At 39.2% G+C, this 21,820-nt stretch overlaps 1 protein-coding gene across 4 annotated transcripts in view; it reads right to left on the bottom strand.

Moving 5' to 3' along the window:
* The window catches only part of SPIN1 (spindlin 1), a 255,466-nt gene that overhangs the window by 113,641 nt on the left and 120,005 nt on the right, over positions 1–21,820 (bottom strand). Inside the window, exons 3-4 of one of the 4 annotated variants that reach the window (XM_029618329.1) lie at positions 20,027–20,091; positions 15,191–15,255 (exon numbers count right to left, since the gene is read on the bottom strand). The exons of 2 other annotated variants lie outside the window; for them this stretch is intronic. The gene's annotated coding sequence lies outside the window, so the exon portion shown is untranslated. The remainder of the gene's footprint in view (positions 1–15,190; positions 15,256–20,026; positions 20,092–21,820) is intronic. One more of the 4 variants, XM_029618321.1, reaches the window with a different exon arrangement.

Here is a 21,820-nt window from a genome sequence, read left to right as displayed (position 1 = left end):
GTCAAGAGGGAAAAGAAATAGATAAGAGCATGCAGGAGGCGGCCCAGAGAATGGCTACACCAGAAACTGTGACTCCGATAAGAGTCCTTTTAGGGCTGTTGAATTTTTGCAGATTATAGATTCCAGCTTACAGTGCTCGCTCAAAGCCCCTCAGGAGACATGTTAATGGAAGTGTTAGAGATTCTGACCCCATTACACTTACAAAGGAAGACCAGCAAGTTATTTCTGAATTAGTACAGGCTGTTATGATAGCGCCCCTTTTATCATTTTACACAGCAGGGTAAGCCGGTTGATTTAGTGGTGTGCCATGGTCAGGCGGGGTGGGTAGCAGTTGCAGCTCAGGGTGAAACTGAAAACCCCTTGGCATATTTCTCTGGATCGTTTTCAGCAGTTGAAGGTTTTTACTGAATGTGAACAAGCAGTAGTGGCATGTGCACAAGCACTGTGTTACTCGTAGTCAGGCTCAGGCAAGCCCGGACATTCAGGAAGTCATTGCTATGCAAACTATGGCCCTGAACAGAGAGTCTGCTACTTGGGAGACATTAGAATGTGAGCGCAAAGGAAAATGGAATGTCTGGAATTCACCAGAAGGTTTACCATGTGTACCCATGTCAGCATTACACCTATGCTTACATTACACTATCCTGAACATGTTTGCAGCCGTGATGTTTTCACAGCTATTTAACCTGTGGGCCCCAGGATTAGAGCAAAAATGTACTGAATTAGTGAAAAATTGTGCAATGATTTGTTTCCACCCCAAAGCAAGGACCAAGTGTGCCGCAAGGGCATTTGCTTGTGCCTCAAGGTCCTTTTCTAGAATGGTATGCAAATTTCACCGATATGGGTGTCACTGAATTGGGGAACATATTTGTTAGTATTGGTTTGTCCATTCTCCCACTGGGTAGCGGCATATACTTGTAAACATGAGACAGAAGATGTTATGGCATGGATACTAACACAAATAATTCCCCACTTTTGGCTCCCTGTCCATATCTGTACGGACAATGGCTCACATTTCGCAATGAATTACTCTCCCTGTTAACCCAGGACCCTTGCATCAAGCGTTTTGTCTCTGTCTACCGAACTATTTCTAACGGGCTGGTTAAAAGATTTAATGGTCTGCTAAGAACTCAAAATGAGGAAAACCCTCAATACCCTGCCTGATACTTGGCTGCAAGTACTGCCTGCCGCATTATTAGGCCTCAGAAATTCTCCTATGAAGCAAACAGGATTGACTCCATTTCATCTCTGTTCTGGCCGTACTATCCGCCTTGTGGACCATCTGTATACCCCTGTTCCAGCCCAACATCCTGATTGTCTACCTATGTTTCTGGTTTGCAGGAAGTTCTCTGGGAGCTGAAGACACGAAGAATGCTAACAGACTGGATACCACCTCCAGATTGTGCTATCTACGCTCCAGGAATCTAGTATACGCAAGAATTACACCTGCAAGATGTGGAAAGATCCAGTGTACCTAGGCCCCTATAGACTGACCTTACTTACTCCTATGGCTGCACTGCTCGAGGTTTCAGGCCCTTTCTACCATCTCACAGACATTCAATCTTGTCCATTCATTCAGAAAGAACAAGGATCCACATACTTGGGTTGACATTCATAATTACAGCTGTGCTAGCATTTTTCTTGATTTTTAATTTTGTCTGCATAAGTTTAGATTCCTTTACCAATACTACATGTTATGATGAAAAAGGACATATCCAGGGATGCCATAGGCATACCATTGTTTAGTTTGACATGTTAACTAACACTTTTCTGAACTTGCTGTCTGAATCAGCTCAGCAGTTAAACATCTGATTGTTTGATCTGTTTACTTTTACCTCTATGGATTCTGGTTTAATTTCTTTACCTAATCAACCTGTTTCCCTTGTAGCCACTGTCCAGTATACCATGCCCTGGAATAGTGCAAATACTCCATTGCCCATGCCCCTCTTATCCAATTACTGCATGCATACACTACTCAGACGTTACTACTCCCTCTCTTGCTTATCCTCCTTGCTCAATGCTCTATTTCTTGCCCATTTACTATACTCATAAGCTCTTCCCTGTCCCTTCCCACATGTGGGTACGTTCCAGTGCTAATTCAGGTCCCAAATGCACTACCCCTTTAAGTAATAGGTTTGAGTGTTACTCCTGGTTTCTCCATCTTTCTAAAACATTGTATGACTGTCTTCTGTGGGCCAGATCTGGTTATGTTTCCGCTACCCATTACACTACATCAATTAGACCTGTCTGTGGGATTGAATCCCACAGTGTAGATCCGAGTTTAGCAACATTCTCCCTTAATTGGACTATGGTAATGGCTTGTATTATAGCTGCTATATCCCACAGCCCTTGCCACCAAGGTACTTATGATATCCCCTTACTTTGCTAGCTAAAGAAGTGTAAGATCCTAAACATGCAGGAACTTATTGGTCTAATTTTTCCCATACTCACCAGGGACTTCCCAATTGTGTTCCTTCAACACCCTGGATCTCTGTAGTCCCTATGTTCTTAGCCCACACCTTTTCTCATAAGTTTAGCCACCATAAGCAAGCAACTAAGGAAGCAGCGACATGGAATCCTCTGTCATATACAGAGCGAGATAGTCTTATTGCTGCCTCAGCACTTATTTTAGGTGCAGAACATTCTACTGCCCAGTTGTCTAATAGCATATCATGTTTCCAGGCTGTAGCTGAAATCTTTAAGAATATTACAGTTACTAATTTACACCACATTGCCAAACAATAGTGTGAAATGACAGATACCCTGCAGGACAACAAGAGTTGCACTAGATCTATTACATCTCAGGGCAGTCTCATGTGCGCCAGGCTCCTATGGCACACAATGTGTTGAAATTAAAAATCACAGGGGTGCAATCAGTAAACATTTTGACTAAACATTTAGAAGAAAATTACAATTCACCCGCTGACTGGTTAGCTGATCCTGAATGGCGAAAGCCCTTCCTCTGACTCTGGGAGCAGAAAAGAGCTTGGGGTTATAAGATCCTGGTATATGTATTCATAAGAATAGGAGCTTGTATTGCAATAACTTGTAGCTTTTTGCATTAAGATAATCCAATGAGTTGCTCACCATTTATTTCCTGTCATTGTGCCCCCTGAATTCCCCGAAGTGCCTGAGACAAATCACATCCCTCTCTATCCTATTGCTTTATATGCTGCCATGCACCCAACATCTGAATTGCATACTATTTTGCCTTCTTTAAGTAACCAAGATTAGAGAGATTTCTTTGTTAAATATACTGCATATATTTACCTTTCACATATAATACAATATTTGCTATCCTATGTTTTTGCAGCTTACACATTTATTCTTTTCAGTTTTGAATTTAGTTATTTCCTTAATGTTTACAATGGTTTACGTATTTTCCAATATTCACTGTTTAGTGTTTATGCTAGATTCATATTTACATTTACTTACAACTTATAGGTTCTCTGAACATCCCTTCCAACAAAGACATGATAATCCTCTGGGTCCCAGCTTTGCTGCAGATAATCACAAGTTTGGGTACTGCAGTCAGATGGTACGGATAATAGCATTGATTCTCTCTCTCCACCGTTGCGGCTTAAAGCTCTGTCTCTGCTGCCACCCTCCTACATCTACAGCACAGACTCTCATGCTGCCCTACTTTCTTCCCAAGCTGTGAACCTTGGTTGGTCACCTGCTCACCAAGGTTGAAGAGGGAAATGTAAAATTCAGACCAGTGACCAAGACCTAAGATCAACAGAATGAGCCAGTGTCCAAGAGCCCAGTACGTGGAAATCTGTGTGGGTGAGGGAGAGCTGCAGTGTGCATGAGAACAAGGAGACTCTACAAATCGCTAACTGAAGAAGTAAATCTAAGCACCAGAGTGAAAGCAGAAGTTTCTTAGAGCCTGGTGAAAGCAAAATGTTCTCAGAGCTAGCAAGTTTGTGGTCATGAGAGAGAACATATGCTGGGAAAAAGGAGGAAGTGTTTTTACAAGCCATTTTATTTATGGCTTAGTTGTCTGGAAAATTACAAGAGGATAGACTGTGCTTGACGGAAGGCCCAAAATTGGTCAGAGAGTGCTAAGCCAATGGATAAAAATAAGTATAAGAAAAGGCTTGGCAAGTGCTCCGGGAAAGAGTTTTCCCTGAGTTACTTGCTCTCCTTCCCCATACTTTGTGTACTAACAAATGACTATTTCAATGACGTTTCAATATATTGATCTATTTGTGCTCTTGAGTATTGGTCATAGCAGGGATAAGCCCACAATCCATCCATGGGACCTTTTCCTTCCTGATACTGATGGATAGCGCCTTTGTTAGCTTATCTCAGAACTTGGAACAGAGATCCTCTGGAGAAGTATGCAGAGGCAAGTCAAATGGAATCTATTGAATTCCCATAGAAATTTCCTTCTTTTCTGACCAAGAGGTAATATTAAGTCATGACCCCAAAGAAGATAAGAGTAAGGAAACTTCTGCTATTCTGACATGGAAATGGCTGGTAGTAACTCAGAATGAACAGATTCTACTCCTTTCCATTCCAAATCATGAGGAGACTCCCCTAGAATATGAGACTATTAGCTTATGGTAAACACTTGCTCTCAACTTGAGAAGCAGTATACACATCCCACTATGTAGAAAGGTTTCCTCCTCCTTGAACGGGAGAGGTTCCAATATTCCTTTGATCTCCAGGGCTCAAGGTGGCAAAAATTCTTTACAGTTTAACAGTTGTGCCCCTAAGGGTTCAAGAACCCTCTTGCTTAGGTAGGAAAAATATCCTCTTCAAAAACCCATAATGGTTTATCATCAAGGGCTATCTGCACATCCAAGGAAGATTTCTTTGCTATAACTGACCTCCACGATAGCAGTGGTCATAGCAGCTCTGGGTCTATTGCATTAACAATTCCTGGATAGCATTTGTACTCAGGGATGGTGTCTGTTGAACCTTGTGCTGCATTCTAGACTCAGCAGTAAAACTACTGGGTTACATGCCAAAGTACACCACTTTGATGGCACTTTGGCATGTTGCACCAAGTCAACGGTGCCCTAGACTGTGAGCTCCACAAGGACACAGATGGTACCAGGTTCAGGAAAAACAGATGAGAGAGTCATGGAATGCTTCTAAGCCACGAATGAAGACAGGCCCTGTGCCATCTTCTGTTTCCACATCAAGGAACAACTGGCTCCAGTAGAGCTGTGTGCCATACCTATCTTCAGTTCCAAAGGCGACTACTCAAAATTGGAGTTCTTTGCGACTGTTAGGTGCTCTTCTCAGCACCTAACAGGGCACTGAGGCTTCTAAATCCCACTCAACATCTTACCTGAGATGGATCCAGGAACCAGAGCCAAAGAGGTTGCGGGTGAACTTTTCCTTGCTATAGGATCAATATGGAGAATCCCGCTTTGTCTCCCTTCAACAGGAATCTGACAAGGCTTAGAGGTCTTATTCTTCCTTAGGGCCTCCATCTTCCATTTGGGGGGGGGGGGGGGACACGACAATTCCAATAATAGTAAGTTGAAGGAGTCGTGATCTGGGCCAATGCAGTGACAGCAAACAGCAGGAGTATCTGTGATGAACATACAACACCCACAAATACCAGCCTTGAAGCTGCTATCTGCTGGCTTCTCAGCCTTGGGATTTATCAATTTTTTTTTTGTAGAAATGAAAAGTTGAGAGCTTGTCAAGGAAGCAGCAAAAAAAAAAAAAAAATGCAATGAGGCAGAAATCACAAGGTCCCAAAAAGTTGAAAAAAAAATGTTAGTCTGGGACATATCCATAAGATAGCTCAGATTGAGGAGCTCAAGAGGCAATGTTCATATATGCGAACTCTAGTGCATGCTCAGTAAGGCAGAATTGCTTATCTGTAACAGGTGTTCGAGAACTTGATTAAAATATGATTTTAATCAAGCACAGCTAATTTCTGCACACAGTTTTAAGCAGGTTTGTGTGCGCATTTACACAATTTCTTCCTGCATTGGGAATAAGGTCTGTGCACAAGAGGTTAAACTGTGTAAAAACCAGAGCACCTTATTACACTGAGGCTTTGGGGTGGCACCCAACATTTCTAAAAGGTTTTCCACCTCTGCATGCATGAAAGGCTAACTAATCATTTTGGTTGCACACCCTGAAAAGCTGCCATTTTGCATTCATATATTTTTATTAAATTAAGAAGAATTAATTTGTAAACAGTTTGAATATTAATTCACATAGTAAGATACTAACATTGTACAACATATTTACACAATATTTTAGTATAAACAATTAAACCAAACCTTTTGAATAATCTATAGTTAAAATGTTACCAGACCAATCCATAAACTGCTAAACTACCCTAGAACAAACATCTGGCCCCATGAATTTGCACTTAGAAGACTTAGATGAATTTTTTTTTAATCTTCTTCCCACACTCGTTTCCCAGATAAAAAAAAAACTATTACAACTCAAACTAACATCAGTATGACTACACTGGCTTCCAAGAAGGATGAAGTAACCTGCATGAAGGGATCATGATTAAAATCCAAACTTCAAGAAAGTTGTAGAAATTTATGGTAATTTATTTATTTTTAAACAGCCTCATCTTTTAAGGGGATTATTACAAGGCTTAGTAGTAAGTTAAGGCAGGGAGCCTAGGTATTGGAATAAAAAGTACTCATCTTGTAAGAATCAAAGTTGACAATGACTAGGTCTGAAATGGCAAAAGTCAACATTTCACAGATTTGGGACATGCTTGGGACAGAAGTGAAGGGCAGTGGTAGGTAAAAAGTTCAGCTATCAAAAAACAAAACAAAAAAAAAACAAAACAAAACCCAAGAATGGGGTAGAGGGGAGAGGGGGCAGAGACTGGTATCACATTGCATATCAGAATTTATATGTTTATCTGCTATCTATTATGTTGCTATCTTACTTTCTCCCTAAGCAGTAATTTTAGAGAGATTTCAATTATTGCAGACATTTCTGAATTTTTCCTTCCTTCCTCTGTAAACATCCATCCTTCTAATTCCAATTACTTATTTTAACTAGAACTAAACATTAACCATTTCTTGTACCCAACCTCACTATAATGATCCCAGGTTCAATATATAAACTACTATAAACTTTATATTAGATTCCAGTTTGTTTTAACTTAATACATTCAATTTACTCCCAAACCCACTTCCCCCTTTCTAGGGATAACACTGTCAGCTCCCAAGTCCACCTTAGCCCATAATCTTGGGAGATAGCTTTGATGATGCCTTCCTTCTTTACATGTCCAAAATACTGCTACAAAAATGTGCCTTTTTTTATCACCATCCATCCTTCCTTTCTGAACATACTACCATAACCCTTTTTCACTCTATCACCTCCCACTTAGATTACTGCAACCTGCTCCTAACAGGTCTCACAGTGAACTCTCGCCACCACAATTTACCTAAAAATTAGCTGCAACTTATTTTGCCAATGTCACTACCTTCCTATAAAAAACTCTTCAAGCCTCTCCTTTGTCTCCCTACCCACTTTTGCATATAGTTCAAGTTCCTCTCTCAACTACAAAAGCCTTCACTTTGCAACTTCTTACTACCTCTCCTTCCCCCTACAACCCTCTTCATGAACTCTGCTTGGACAAATCACTTATTGATGCCCTTCACCTCTACCACCAACTCCTGAATTTTTGCTTTCCAGCTTGCTCCACTGTTTGACTGCAACAGGCTTCTTGAGTTAAAGCCTGGACCGGATGGTATACACCCCAGGGTTCTGAAAGAACTCAAAAATGAAATTTCAGACCCATTAGTAAAAATCTGTAATCATTAAAATCATCCATTGTTCCTGAAAACTACAGGATAGCTAATGTAACCCCAATATTTAAAAGGGCTCCAGGGGCGATCTGGGAAACTACAGACCAGTTAGCCTGACTTCAGTGCCAGGAAAAATAGTGGAAAGTGTTCTAAATATCAAAATCACAGAACATATAGAAAGACATTGTTCCATTAAACCAAGTCAGCATGGCTTTACCCAGGGCAAGTCTTGCCTCACAAATCTGCTTCACTTTTTTGAAGGGGTTAATAAACATGTGGATAAAGGTAAACTGGTAGATGTAGTGTACTTGGATTTTCAGAAGGCATTTGACAAAGTTCCTCATGAGAGGCTTCTAAGAAAAGTAAACACTCATGGGATAGGTGGCAATGTCCTTTCGTGGATTACAAACTGGCTAAAAGACAGGAAACAGAGAGTAGGATTAAATGGACAATTTTCTCAGTGGAAGGGTGTGGAAAGTGAAGCGCCTCAGGGATCTGTTTTGGGACCTTACTTTTCAATATATTTGTAATTGATCGGGAAAGAAATACGACGTGAGGTAATCAAGTTTGCAGATTGTGATAAATTGCAGAAAGACCTTCTGAAACTGGAAAATTGGGCATCAAAATGGCAGATGAAATTTAATATGGATAAGTGCAAGGTGATGCATATAGGGAAAAATAACATGCTATAGTTACACAATGTTAGGTTCCATATTAGGAGCTACCACCCAAGAAAGATCTAGGCATCAGTGTTTAACACATTGAAATCGTCGGTTCAGTGTGCTGCGGCAGTCAAAAAAGCAAACAGAATGTTGGGAATTAGAAGAAAGGGAATGGTGAATAAAAACAGAAAATGTCATAATGCCTCTGTATCGCTCCATGGTGAGACTGCACCTTGAATACTGTGTACAATTCTGGTCGCCGCATCTCAAAAGATATAGTTGCGATGGGGAAGGTACAGAGAAGGGCAACCAAAGTGATAAACGGGAATGGAACAGCTTCCCTATGAGGAAAGACTAGAGGTTAGGACTTTTCAGCTTGGAGAAGAGAAGCTGAGGGGAGATATGTTAGAGGTGTTTAAAATCATGAGAGGTCTAGAATGGGTTAATGTAAATCAGTTATTTACTCTTTCGGATAATAGAAAGACTATGAAGTTAGCATGTGGCACATTTAAAACTAATCAGAGAAAGTTCTTCTTCACTCAACGCACAATTAAATTCTGGAATTTGTTGCCAGAGGATGTGGTCAGTGCAGTTAGTGTAGCTGTGTTTAAAAAAAAGGATTGGATAAGTTCTTGGAGAAGAAGTCCATTACCTACTATTAAGTTGACTTAGAGAACAGCCACTGCTATTACTAGCAGCATTAGCATGGAATAGACTTAGTTTTTGGGTACTTGCCAGGTTCTTATGGCCTGGATTGGCCACTGCTGGAAACAGGATGCTGGGCTTGATGGACCCTTGGTCTGACCCAGTATGGCATATTCTTAAGTCATGCTCCCTCTGGCCTCATCCAACTTTGAGTCTGCATTTAAAACTTAACTCTCAATCCTCTCACTCACAGCCTAAGTTTTGTGTGTATTTATACAGTGCTGCGTACATCCAATAGCACCATAGAAGTGATATATCTGTAATAACTACTGTTATATGTACTGCCAAGAAACTTAGATTCAAGTTGCTAGACCCCCAAATGCTCTTTCCTTAAGATCTTTTAAGACTAATTTATACATTTTTACAAATTTACAAGATATATGCCCATAAAAGATCTTTACTACATTAAGCATTTTTAATGTCTTCCAAACTTTCAAAGTGATAATCCATAATAAAGCTTAAAATAATGTATTAACTTAAATATGACTAAGTTGCAGGAATAGCAACATTATGTACATTTCCCATGAATTCTTTGTACTTTTTATATTAGGACTTTGATTTTACAGTTTCAAATTTACATATACGCTAATCAATGCACAGCACAGATTCACTAGCAGTCAAACAATTCTTCAAATGATCACTACCACACAGGATGCAGTGTAGCTTGGAGGGGCTCAGGCTATTCTTAGAGGGATTCAAGTGCTGTGACCTTATTTTGATAAAAGGATATTTTTTCTTCATGACTTCAGTTTTTATTTTTGAAGGTGGCATATTTTGTTTGCTGGGTTATTGCTTAAAGAGTAATTTTAGAAGGGATAAGACTGTTTTGAAGTTAGATTTATTTTTCTACCTTTAGCTCCCTCCTCATCCCAACTCCTACCTACTCTACCTTCCATTGTTACTATACAGACTAACCCACTAATTAGTGGGTTATACTACACAGAATTACTTGACACAGGTTGGCAGAGAAACATAAGGAAGTAATTTAGATAATATACAGGAGTGGTCTGGTTTCTTAGAGGTCCATAATGAATATGCATGAGAGTTACATGCAATGGAAGCAGTGCATGCAAATCTCTCATATCCAATATTCACTGTAGATATCCTGAAAACCAAGCCTGGTGGTAACTAGATGACTGAAATTAGCCACCCCTGTTTTAGTAGATATAGCAAGTTATTATTTTTAGTTGGTCTTATCTTTTGTAGCCAAGGCAACAGGAGTTTTATAGATTGCACACCCAATATGTACAAAAAACATTTTATAAACTAAAAGACAAGAGATAAATTACTACATAACTCAATTACAAGAAATATGCCAACAAAGCTACACAAAGGTAATCTATGCATAGGTGCGGTTTTGCTTGCAGGTCAACTGAAGAAAGTAGGAAGTTTGATAGTTTTTTAAACAGCAACAAGGTCCTAAGAAGAGAAAAAGATGGCTGGAAAAAACAGAGTCAAGTCTACTGCCAGTTACATTTTCTTCCTCCGTCCAGACAAGTATCCTGATCTGCAGTGAGTGAATGGTTCAATGTGAAAGATGCCTGGAGGTCAATTCACTCAGAACAGATGGTAGAACTGAAAGGAGGTGGACAAGCTGAGAAGCGTCAGACAATGAGGACTAATAAAATGCTTCTTGGTGTGTTTAAGGTAGAAAACGCCACTGGACCACAAGCTGTCAGCTGAATGAAGATGATCAAAACCAGTGAAATCCTCACCCCAACACCAACTTCACTCAAACTGAAAAACTGCGATGCAGCCCTGGAAGTGACATGAAAGCATCCCAGGATGAAGAGGAACATGAGCTTGTGTGCCCTGAAACTGTAGGATCTATACAACTACTGTGTTTAGAAGCAAAAGGGTAGGGGTGGTTTGTGACTCCGAGGTGCAGACATCCATCTGTCTGCCAAGTGCCAAAATCCAAGATATCATGGAGAGATCTGCTGAGAATCTTCAGGCCTAGTGGCTGCCGATGCTGCTCATCCATGTTGGCACAAGGGAGATTGCTAGATATCTCCTGAAACATATCAAAAATAACTTCATGGCTCAGAGAGAGAAGGTGAAGCAGACAGGTGGTTTTCTCTTCAGTTCTCCCAGTGGAGGATAAAGGCTGAGGCAGAGAGCTAACATTCTGGAAATGAATTAATAGTTGAGAGCGTTTATTGCTTTCTGGACCATGATAAGGCATTCCAAGGCTGCTGAGCTGAGATGGTGTCTTCCAGAACAGACTGGCAAACCTATAAAGGAGGGCTTTAAATTAGGATCATTTGCTATGAGTACAAAAAGCCCTCAGGTAAGAAAAACATTAAGCATTTGTATAGAAATGGGAAAAAAGGGTAAAAGCTGGAAATGGCATATCATAAAACAGGCAAACACTTTTTAAAAAAGATATTTTAGTGGTAGGAGAAAGTGCAAAAGTGGTACTGGGAGAAGGGAAGAAATATTTAGAGACTGAGGAAAAAATTGCTTAACAAATATTTGTTTTATGTGCACAGAGGAAGGCCAGGAATAGGATCCACAGAAAACAAACCGAAATAGGACTGGAAGTGAGCTAAACCTCAAATGATTTCAAGAGTGTGTTCGTGAGAAGCTAGCTAAACTAAAAGAAGATCAAGTGATGGGGCTAGGTGGGATACAGAGGGTACTTAGGGAACTTAGAAAAATCTGGCAACTCTGCAGGTTGACCTTTTCAATGATTCTTTAGAATTGGGAATAGTTCCAAAGCACTGGAGAAAAGCAGGGGGTGATCCTACCTGATGAACTCACCATGGCCAAACAGTGGATAAAGCAACAACAAATGCTAGAAAGATTTTTTTTGGTGCATAGGGATAGGAATGAACAGACAGAAAAGGTAGATGATACTGCCTCTGTATAAGACACTGGTGACACCTTACTTGGAATACTGCATACAATTCTGGAAAGTACACAGTCAAAAGAATATAAGCCACACGAGTCTGGAAGAGGTGGCTACTAACAGTCAGTGATCATCATCATAAACCATATGGGGGACAGACAATCTAAATATGTATACCCTAGAAGAAAGGCAGGATAAAGGGAGATATTTTAAAAGTATTTATATGTCTATCGTATTAATGCACAGGAGATGGACCTCTTTAAATGGAAAGGAGGTTTTAAAATGATGGATAATGGGATGAGGAAGAAAAGGGTATACTCTGATGTAATCTAAAAATATTTTAGACAGGGTGGTGGATGCATGAAACAGTCTCAGTGGAAGAGGTGTAGACCAGGACAGTATTGGAATTCAAGAAAGCATGGGACACGCGCAAGGATCTCTGAAGGAGTTGTAGAGGATTGGAGGGCTAGGCTATATGGTCTTTTTGCTGTCATGTTCCTAGGACTGCCTCCTACTCCTGTATGTAAAACACCAATCTATCAAGATTTGCACTTATAAGTAACAATGTTTTCACACCCATAACGAGAAAACATTCTCATAGGAGAACAAAGTAACAGAATTGTCTCTTCATCACTATATTTTCCTTTAAAGCAACAGCACATTGGCAAAACACATTAAGTTAACAGTACCTATCTACAAGATTTCCATATTTGATTAACAATGTGTCCTCCATGTCCATTACCTTTCATAGGAATCTCTGAAGATTTTTCACATTACATAGACTTTGTAAGTTTATTATAACAACCTAATGGAGTCAGTCTTCACAATCTCCATAATAAATCTGCCTATACATTTTCAAGAGGATGAGTAATGGAGTTGAGAAGTTTTCCCAAGAGCTTAAGGGTATGGATAACATTTGGTTGGTAATAAAAGGGAACAATAAGAAGGCAGCAAATCAGTGTGTAAGGCAAGCTTACAAAAAGTAAAGAGAGCAACAATACTAAAGACGACAAAAGTTTTAGAACAAAAGTCTAGCATTCGAAAAAAACAGGGTGGATGAGAACAATTAAAATCAAACTAAACAAAAACAAGGTAGTGAGAGTGGTTTGAAAAACAAAGTCCTAAAAGGGAGGAGAAAACTGCCCAGGGGAAAAGCCTTTCCATATATATATAAAAAAAGCAAAAAACCGAAGAGGGAATATGTAAGATAAAAGGGAAAGAGTCAGATTTATGAAGAGGATGAAGGGCAAAAAGCAGTAACACGTTTGCAGATGAAACAAAAATGGATACGACAGAAGACATGGAAAAAAAGAGGGGATTTGGGGAAAAAAATCTGAAAGATCAGTAAAACGTTTGATAATGAGTTTAAATTTAAAGAAAGTGTTAAATCATGCATTTGACAAAATTCCATTAATCACATCGTTTAAAAGGACAAGAACTGGAAACTGTCAAACAAAAAAGGTTTAAGTGTAATCATTTCAGATCGTAAAGAATGCAGTCTACACAAGAGCAAGTGCAAAATTTAACCATATGCTTGCCTGTACAAGTACAGATACTAGCAGGAAAAAAAAAGGGTTCTGTATAGGTAACTTAAGACCCTCATGTTGAATACGGGGTTTATTGGTAGGGACATTGAGAGGTTGGAAGTGGCTCAGAAAAGGGTACTAAAATGATAAAAGGCCTACAATGGACTTGAGATGATAAATTTCCTCCCTTATAGAAAGAAGAGATGGGAGTGGAAAAGTAGTCTAGTGACCTTGGCCAAGTCAATTTACCCAAGGAAAATGGGTAATGATGGGAATTTACAAGATTAAAAGAAGGTGGTTGATGCCTGTGTTCCACCAAGATATAAGCCAAAACGGACGACATTTAAAAATGCCTGAGAAAGTACAGTTTTAAAACTGTCAGTAGGGGTACCATGCAGAGGTACATATTTGGGACAGTTCTGAAGGGTGCTGAGAATAGAATTTGATCCCAAGCGGATTGTGATAAATTACAGGAGGACTTGTGAGATTGGAAGATTGGGCATGCAAATAGCAGATGAAATGTAATGTAAGACAAGTGCAAGGCGATGCATATAGGGAAAAATAACCCTTGCTGTATTTACACAACATTAGGTTCCATCTTAGGCGTTACCACCCAGGAAAGATCTAGGCATCATAGTGGATAACACATTGAAATAGTCAGCTCAGTGTGCTGTGGCAGTCAAAAAAAGCAAACAGTGTTAGGAATTATTAGGAAGGGAATGACAAGACTGTGAATGTCATAATGCCTCTGTATTGCTCCAAGGTGAGACCACACCTTGAATACTGTGTACAATTCTGGTCACTGCATCTCAAAAAACAATGTAGTTGCACTGGAAAAAGTACAGAGAAGGGAGACCAAAATGATAAAGGGCATGGAACGGCTCTCCTATAAGGCAAGGCTAAAGAGGTTAGGGCTGTGCAGCTGAGGGAGGATATGATAGAGGTCTACAAAATTATTAAAGGACTTGAACAGGTTAATGTAAATTGGTTATTTACTCTCAGGTAATAGGAGGACTAGGGGGTAACTCCATAAAACTAACAAGCAGCTATTTTAAAACAAATTCAGGAAAAATTATTTCACTCATTAATAACTAAGCTCTGGAATTCATTGTCCGAGGATGTGGTTATGGCAGTAGATGTAACTGGGTTTAAAAGAGATTTGGATAAGTTCCTAGGAGAACTGCTATTAATCAATAAGGAACAGTAGTTTGGGATCTATTTAATGTTTTGGTACTTGCCAGGTAACTGATTTGGATTGGCCACTGTTGGGTACGTTATACTGGTCTTGATGGACCCTTGGTCTGACCCAATTATGGCATAGCTTATGTTTATTTTCTTATGATAGATCAAGTGAGAGACATGCGTCAAGGAACTGATGTTCTAGCCAATATGAATTTATATGCTCATTTACCCAAACTGATTGAAAACCAGCAAGACAAAGAATTTCAATCTGGGCAGACTAGATAGGTCAACTGGTCTTTATTTTCCATCATTTATCTTTTGTCACTTGAAACGCAACCATGCAAACTTCATAACAACCGATGCAGCAATTTTTTCCCAAGACTTTCAGGGAATTGATTTTCAACAGTTATTTCAGCTGTAATCAAACCCAAACTCATGTACAGACTTTTGTGCAATTATAACAGTGCAAATAAAAAGTTACTATAGACTTAGGATTATGTATAAACTCACTGTCTCTTTGGCATTCTCCATTTGACTCCTTCTGCACATATGAATCAGAGTCTCCATTTTGTTTTCTGAAAGATAATCAATATAAAACTTTGTAGTTCTCCAGGATCCTCAAATGTTTTAGTCTTATTATTCACAGTGACTTTCCTCCTTCCTGGACAGAGCAATCCACAATTTTTTTTTTTATTTTTTTTTTAATATTTGTTAGTTGCTCTCATTGCCAGAAACTTCTTCCTTTTCTGTGTTGCACTATTTAGATCCATGACAATCAAAAATCTTTCCTTCCAACAGAAAGGGTGCCCATCTCTCAACTTTATTCAGGATTTCCAATAGTTGAGAGTATCTCAAGTTACGAATCACCATTGGACTTGGATATTTTTTTGTTGCAGTATTATGGGAAGGTACTATTTTCTTTTAATCTCAAAGTATTTAATAAACTAACATTTTAGATAGCTTTGGCAGAAAGGTCTCTGTAAATGTTATTGGCTCATCACCTTCCACACCCTCTCGTATCCCCAAAATTCTCAGATCGCTTCTCCAACTCCTATTTGCATCTATGAAATTCCTTTTTGGTTCAACAGTTTTGACTTTGTCCTGTAGCACTATCACAGTATCTTCCAACAAGGAAGGCCTTTCTCCTCCAGTTCATCCACTCTTGAAAAAAAAGGGAATTGGACTGTAAAGAAAACCACTTCCATTTTAATTTCTTTAGTTGCAGCATGATTTTGTCATTAGTACCTTTAGGGATTGCAGCTCCTTCATGACCATGGGTAAGGAAGTTTCAGTTCTCTTTTCCTTGCTGATGGAGAGTCCTGTTTGGACCTTTTGACTGTACAGTATTGCAAAAGCCACTTCTATTTTTCCCCGATTTACTACTGGCTATAAGTTACCTCTTCGGTAGAGAGCAATTTTACTTGCAACATTTATCAATTGTTGCCTTGTTCCTCAGATAACAGATCTCTCAAATTCATACAACAGAAAACTGCCACTCCCCACCAAAATACTGCTTTGAATTTGGAACTGAAAACAAAATGAGTGGGGTTTTTTTGGCTGACAAACAAACATTTCCCAATTTCTACTCCTACCCCTGACTACAACATAATCCACATGATACTACTAATAGGGTGTAATCCCAAGAACATTTCAACTGTTATAATATTAAGAACTACTACATTTTATGTTATGATTTCCAATGTTTTAAATTTATTTTTTTTTTAATTTACACATCACCAACAAATAGTTTGCATGCTATGCCAATTCCCTATTGTAATGAGTAAAGAGCTCGACACATGGTCAATTTCTTAGGCTCTTTTAGAGTCACTGTTTTCTTATCAGTCTGACACTCCCCCTCTGTCCCCACCATCCACAACTCTCCAGCCTCTTTCACTCACTCATCCCCCCCCATCTTGAACTCCTCACTGCTGCAGTTAGTGGCACATCTACATGTCTGTACAGGAGGTGGCAGAAGCAGGGACCCTGGCTTGCTGTGCTTTTGGGGGGGGACGGACTATAGTGTCAGTATATACAATGGCCTACCCTTCAAAAAAGAAAAAAAATACTTTATAAAGGTTTTCTGTTTTTGGTTTTTTTTTACACTGTAATTCAAGACTTAAGACACAGCAAGAGAACCCAGAGTTCTTACCAGATGGCACTCAAGAGTCCTTGTTCCCACAGAAGCACAACAGACTTGTCTAACAAGGGATGAACTTATACATTTATCCAACAGTTATTATTAAAGCTTCCTTACTGGCAGGGGTTTTTCCAAAGTCTGAAGCAGGCTAGTGTGTTCACAGTTTAAAGCACCATCCTTAGATCTAAATATGTTTTAAAAACTATGGGCCTGTTTCAAACAACTCTTTTGGGTAAACTGAGTAAGCTGTTGCAGAGCCATTAAAGGAACTGTTAAGCTGATACACAAGGGCTGGATCACTTCCAAATCCGGCTTTCAGCAGTGCTACAGTACTGAAATGTTTTGACTGATGACTTGAAGAGCATTAGAAAAGATAATTTTCACTTTTGTTTCTTCTTGATTTTTTTTCACTGTATTTAATGCAGATGATCTTTCTATAGTACTAGGATGGTAATGGGGAAGGGGTATTTTAGGATATGCCATAAAGTGATTTTGATCATTTCTTACTCAACAGATCTGAATGTGTGTCTTTAAGAGTGTTTTCCTCTTCCCCTTGGCCCCTTATGTCCCTAAAGGTTGGTGCTCTCACCATTAGTTAAGTATTTCTATGCAACCCCTGGGTGAAACTAGCATCCCATGGCCATAAGTACCACATTTTTGCAGATCATTTACAGATTTGCCTGTGCTACCAGATTAATATGTGGCAATTGCTAAAGCATCATACTTCCTAAGAAGATTAGCACCTGGACTTAACAAGCTTAAGATAAACCCAAGGAAAATACAGGTACTATGGGTAGGAGAGCCCTCTAATTTACCATGTCTGAAACGACCTTCAAATTAAAAACCAAGCATAATGTCTAGGGATGGTCCTGAACTACTTCCTCTATGGAAGCTCATTACCCTCAAGCACTGCAAAAAGTGCCTACTTTAAACTCAGGAAAATACAAAAAAACACTGCAATTTATTATAATTTAGCCACTATCCTAAAAGTGGTAGTCTATTCTAGGCTGATCTACTGAAATTCCACTTATAGTGCACTCCTGTTTAGAAAAAAGTGTTCAGATTTTGCAGTTAGCCCAAAAGGCTGTAGTTCACTTATTTGTACATTGCAAACCAGATGCATGCAGCACTTTACAGAAACACAGTGTTTAGCAGTAGTAGCTTATTGCCCCATTTTGAAGGAATTACACTGGTTTCTGGATCATTTCAGAGCCCGATTTAAGTTTTTATTGATAGCTTTCAAAGCCCCATGTTGACTTAGTCCTCCCTAGTTGAACTGTAATTTTTTTTTAAATATCCCTATTAGGATCTTAAGATCACTTCATAAAAACTTCAAGTGTCATCACTTAAGGATCTCCAACTATTACCTCAAGCATTTTCAGGATCAGCTCCAGTTTATGGAACTTGCTCCTTAGAGATGCTAGGCTGACTGAATTTTCTTCCAGTGCCTAGTTAAAACTTGACATTTTAAAGAAGCGATCCCCTGAAATATTTCACATATTGGTGGTGCTCTTTTTTTGGTTAAAATAGTTAAAATGGTCACCTCAAAATTATGTTACCAGATTTACTAGTTTTGTCCTGGTTTATTTATTGTGTTTTGTTTAACTTATTTCCCTGTGGGATTGATTTTTGTTAATTATATGATTTTTATATTTTATTTACTTGTGTTTGTCTTACTCTAGCCAATTTTTATTGAATTAATGTGTTTTCCAGAATGTTCCACTTGTTTTTATGTAGCTGGATTTTATCATTTTATTTTGATATTGCTAGAATCTTATGTTCCTATGTTGGTGGTTACCTTATTTTATATAACTTGACTAGGCCACCTAGAAACAAGCATCAAATAAAATAATTAAAATGAGAAGAACTCAATGTGCAATACCCAGGAGCAAGTCACAAACCATAGATCAGATAGAAATATTTTCTCCTTGCAGATACATTTGCTACATTTCATACTTCACAACATCAGTATGGCCAGCTTTCTGAGAAATTTGAACATATCTACAAAAGGAACTAGTCAAAGGGCACTGAAGTTACTACCTGGGTGAATATAAACAGGATGGAGGCGATCCAAACAGTGGCTACTAAAATGCTCAGCAATCTTTGCTGTAAAGCATATAGGGACAGAAAGATCTAAACATGTATACCCTAGAAGAAAGGTGAAAGAAAGGAGATATGACACACATTTTAAATATTTCAGAGGTATCAATGCACCAGAGATGGGTCTCTTAATAGAAAGGAGACTCTTGGTCATAGGATAAGGGTGAAGACAGGAGTAATCTAAAGACGTATTTCTTTACAGAAAGAATAGGAGATGCATGGAACAGCCTCCCAGTAGAGGTGAAAGAAAGACAGTATCTGAATTCAGTAAAATATGAGACAAACATAGGTGATCACTGAAGCAGTGGTACAGATTGTAGAGCTAAGCAAATGTGTGGATAGGCAGACTAAAGAGGCCATATGGTCTTTTTCTGCCGTTGATATGACTTGGTCATATTGCACATGCTTGTTATAGAAGCCATGTTTACAATTATCTTACAGTATACAAAATTTGCAGCATATACACTTTTTTTTAGCAGCAGATTTAATTCTTCAACTTTGGCAATAACAACTGTGTCAGATAACAGGGCATTAATTCCCACCACCACTATTCAACAGCATTTAACCTCAGTCAAGAGGCCAAGGAAGGACAGATTCCAGCACATAGCTCAAAAACCTTGTGTTTGATTCTGTACTTTATGTAGCCAAAAGGCTAGGAAGCAGAATATGAAAAATGTTTATGTATTTACTCTGTGCTATTTATGTAGAATTCATTTAAAACAATAATCAAAGCTGCAATATCATCTAAATTAGTGGTTTTCAAACTAATTCTCAGGACTCACCTAACCAGTCTGGTTTTTGAGCTATTAAAGAATGTGCGAGATACAAGTGGCTCCAAGAAGCAGACTGATGTATGGAAATATATAATGCATGCTCATTAGGACAGCCTGAAAATTCAACTGGGTAGGTGGATTTCAAAGGCTAATTTGAAAATCACTGACCTAGATAGCTGAAAAATATCAAGTTGCCAGTTTCTGAAATACAGCTTAGTCTTTTGGTCTTACTAAAAGGGTCACCATTAAAGTACACACTAAAGTCATGCCCTTTTTCAAGATTTCTGTGCTTAAGTCCTTTTTTTCAGTGGTTTGGGCTGTACATAGTTTACTGACCTGAAGTCCACATGTTCTTAGATTTGCAAGTAGCTAGAGTGGAGGTAGTATCTTAACAGGATACACTGTAATAAATAAAATCCAAAAGCAGCTCAGGAATAAAACTATTGGAAAAGAAGAGGTCTTAATGGTTTTGATCAATTTAACCAAGTCATTTGCAGAAGTGGTAGATGAGGATCTCTATCTTCCAGTAAAGCAAGTTTGCTTAGCTGTAAATGTAATTCTCTATAAACAGCAGGATGAAATAGCCATGCTTAATATCCCATATGCCTAACTGAAAGTAAACTACTTAGCTTTAACTAAGCTGTACACTCATCTAACGGGCTTATTATGAGCCAGTACACATGCAAGAACTCCCTCACATTCTCAGTAGTAAAATTTTTTTTTTTTAATTTTTTTTTTTTTGCTGAGCTAGAGAGATGGGTCCATTTGGCACTGTCAGACGACATCACCCATGAGTCATGGCTAATTCACCCTGTCTACATTAGCAAACTTGCTTTCTCCATCAACAAGCAGGACTGAATTAGCCATGACACCTGTGGAGTCCAAAGGAGAGAGTTGTAGCAATAGAGAGTTGATTACTGAGAGAACAGACTGCACAAAACTGTTTGCCCAAAGTTCCCATCCCCTCTCGATAAAGCTATCCAGACAGTAATGTGACATAAAAGGTACGAACTGATCAAGTTTCAGCATTGCAGATGTCTTCAATGGAGATGGCTCTTAAGTGAGCAACAGAAGTAGCCATGGCTTTTACTTGATGAGCCTTAGCAGTATCCCACTTTAGCAGAAAGCAAAATTGCTTACCTTGTAATAGGTGTTATCCCAGGACAGCAGGATGTAGTCCTCACATATGGGTGACATCAGTAATGAAGCCCTATAAGGAAAAACTTCTGTCAAAGTTTCTAGAAACTTTTGACTGGCACTGTGTGCCTAATGAGCATGCCCAGCATGCCATGATATTCTCTGCCACAGGGGTCTCCCTTCAGTCTGTTTTGTAGCAATTAGCGTTAGCCAAAAATAAAATAAAACGTATCGGACCCAACTCCGCGGGGTGGCGGGTGGGTTTCGTGAAGACTACATCCTGCTGTCCTGGGATAACACCTATTACAAGGTAAGCAATTTTGCTTTATCCCAGGACAAGCAGGATGCTAGTCCTCACATATGGGTGATTAGCAAGCTACAGGCTGAGTCATCTTTGTATTGGACCAACAGTGTACAACTTGTGCAACAGGCACAACTGGTGTACTGTTGGGAAAAATGAGGCAGCCTGAAATCACGAAAAGTTGGATGTGGAAGGAGTTGGGATTATATTGGAAACAAGTTCTTTAAGACAGATTGTCCATAGGCTGAATCTTGTCGTCCTTCTTTGTCGAGACAGCAGTGAGCCGCCAAAGTGTGAAGAGAACTCCATGTTGCGGCCTTACATATGTCAGTTATTGGCACTGAACGATAGGGTGCTACTGAGGTTGACATTGCTCGTACTGAGTGCGCCTTTACTCGCCGCTGGAGAGGAAGGCCTGCTTTTTCATAACAAAACTGTATGCAATCTGCTAGCCAATTTGATAGAGTTTGCTTGCCTACTGCTTTTCCAGGCTTGTTTAGATCAAAAGAAACAAAGAGCTGGTTGGATTTTCTATGGGTTGTAGTGCGATCTAAGTATTACGCAAGTGCACACTTACAGTCTAAAGTATGTAAAGCCCTCTCTCCTTGATGAGAGTGTGGTTTTGGGAAGTAGGCAAGATGATAGATTGATTCAAATGGAATTCCGTAACCACCTTTGGAAGAAATTTTGGG

Source organism: Rhinatrema bivittatum, chromosome 1, assembly GCF_901001135.1.
Source record: "Rhinatrema bivittatum chromosome 1, aRhiBiv1.1, whole genome shotgun sequence".
Taxonomy (NCBI): Eukaryota; Metazoa; Chordata; class Amphibia; order Gymnophiona; family Rhinatrematidae; genus Rhinatrema; species Rhinatrema bivittatum.
This window is presented reverse-complemented; position numbering and strand designations above follow the sequence as displayed.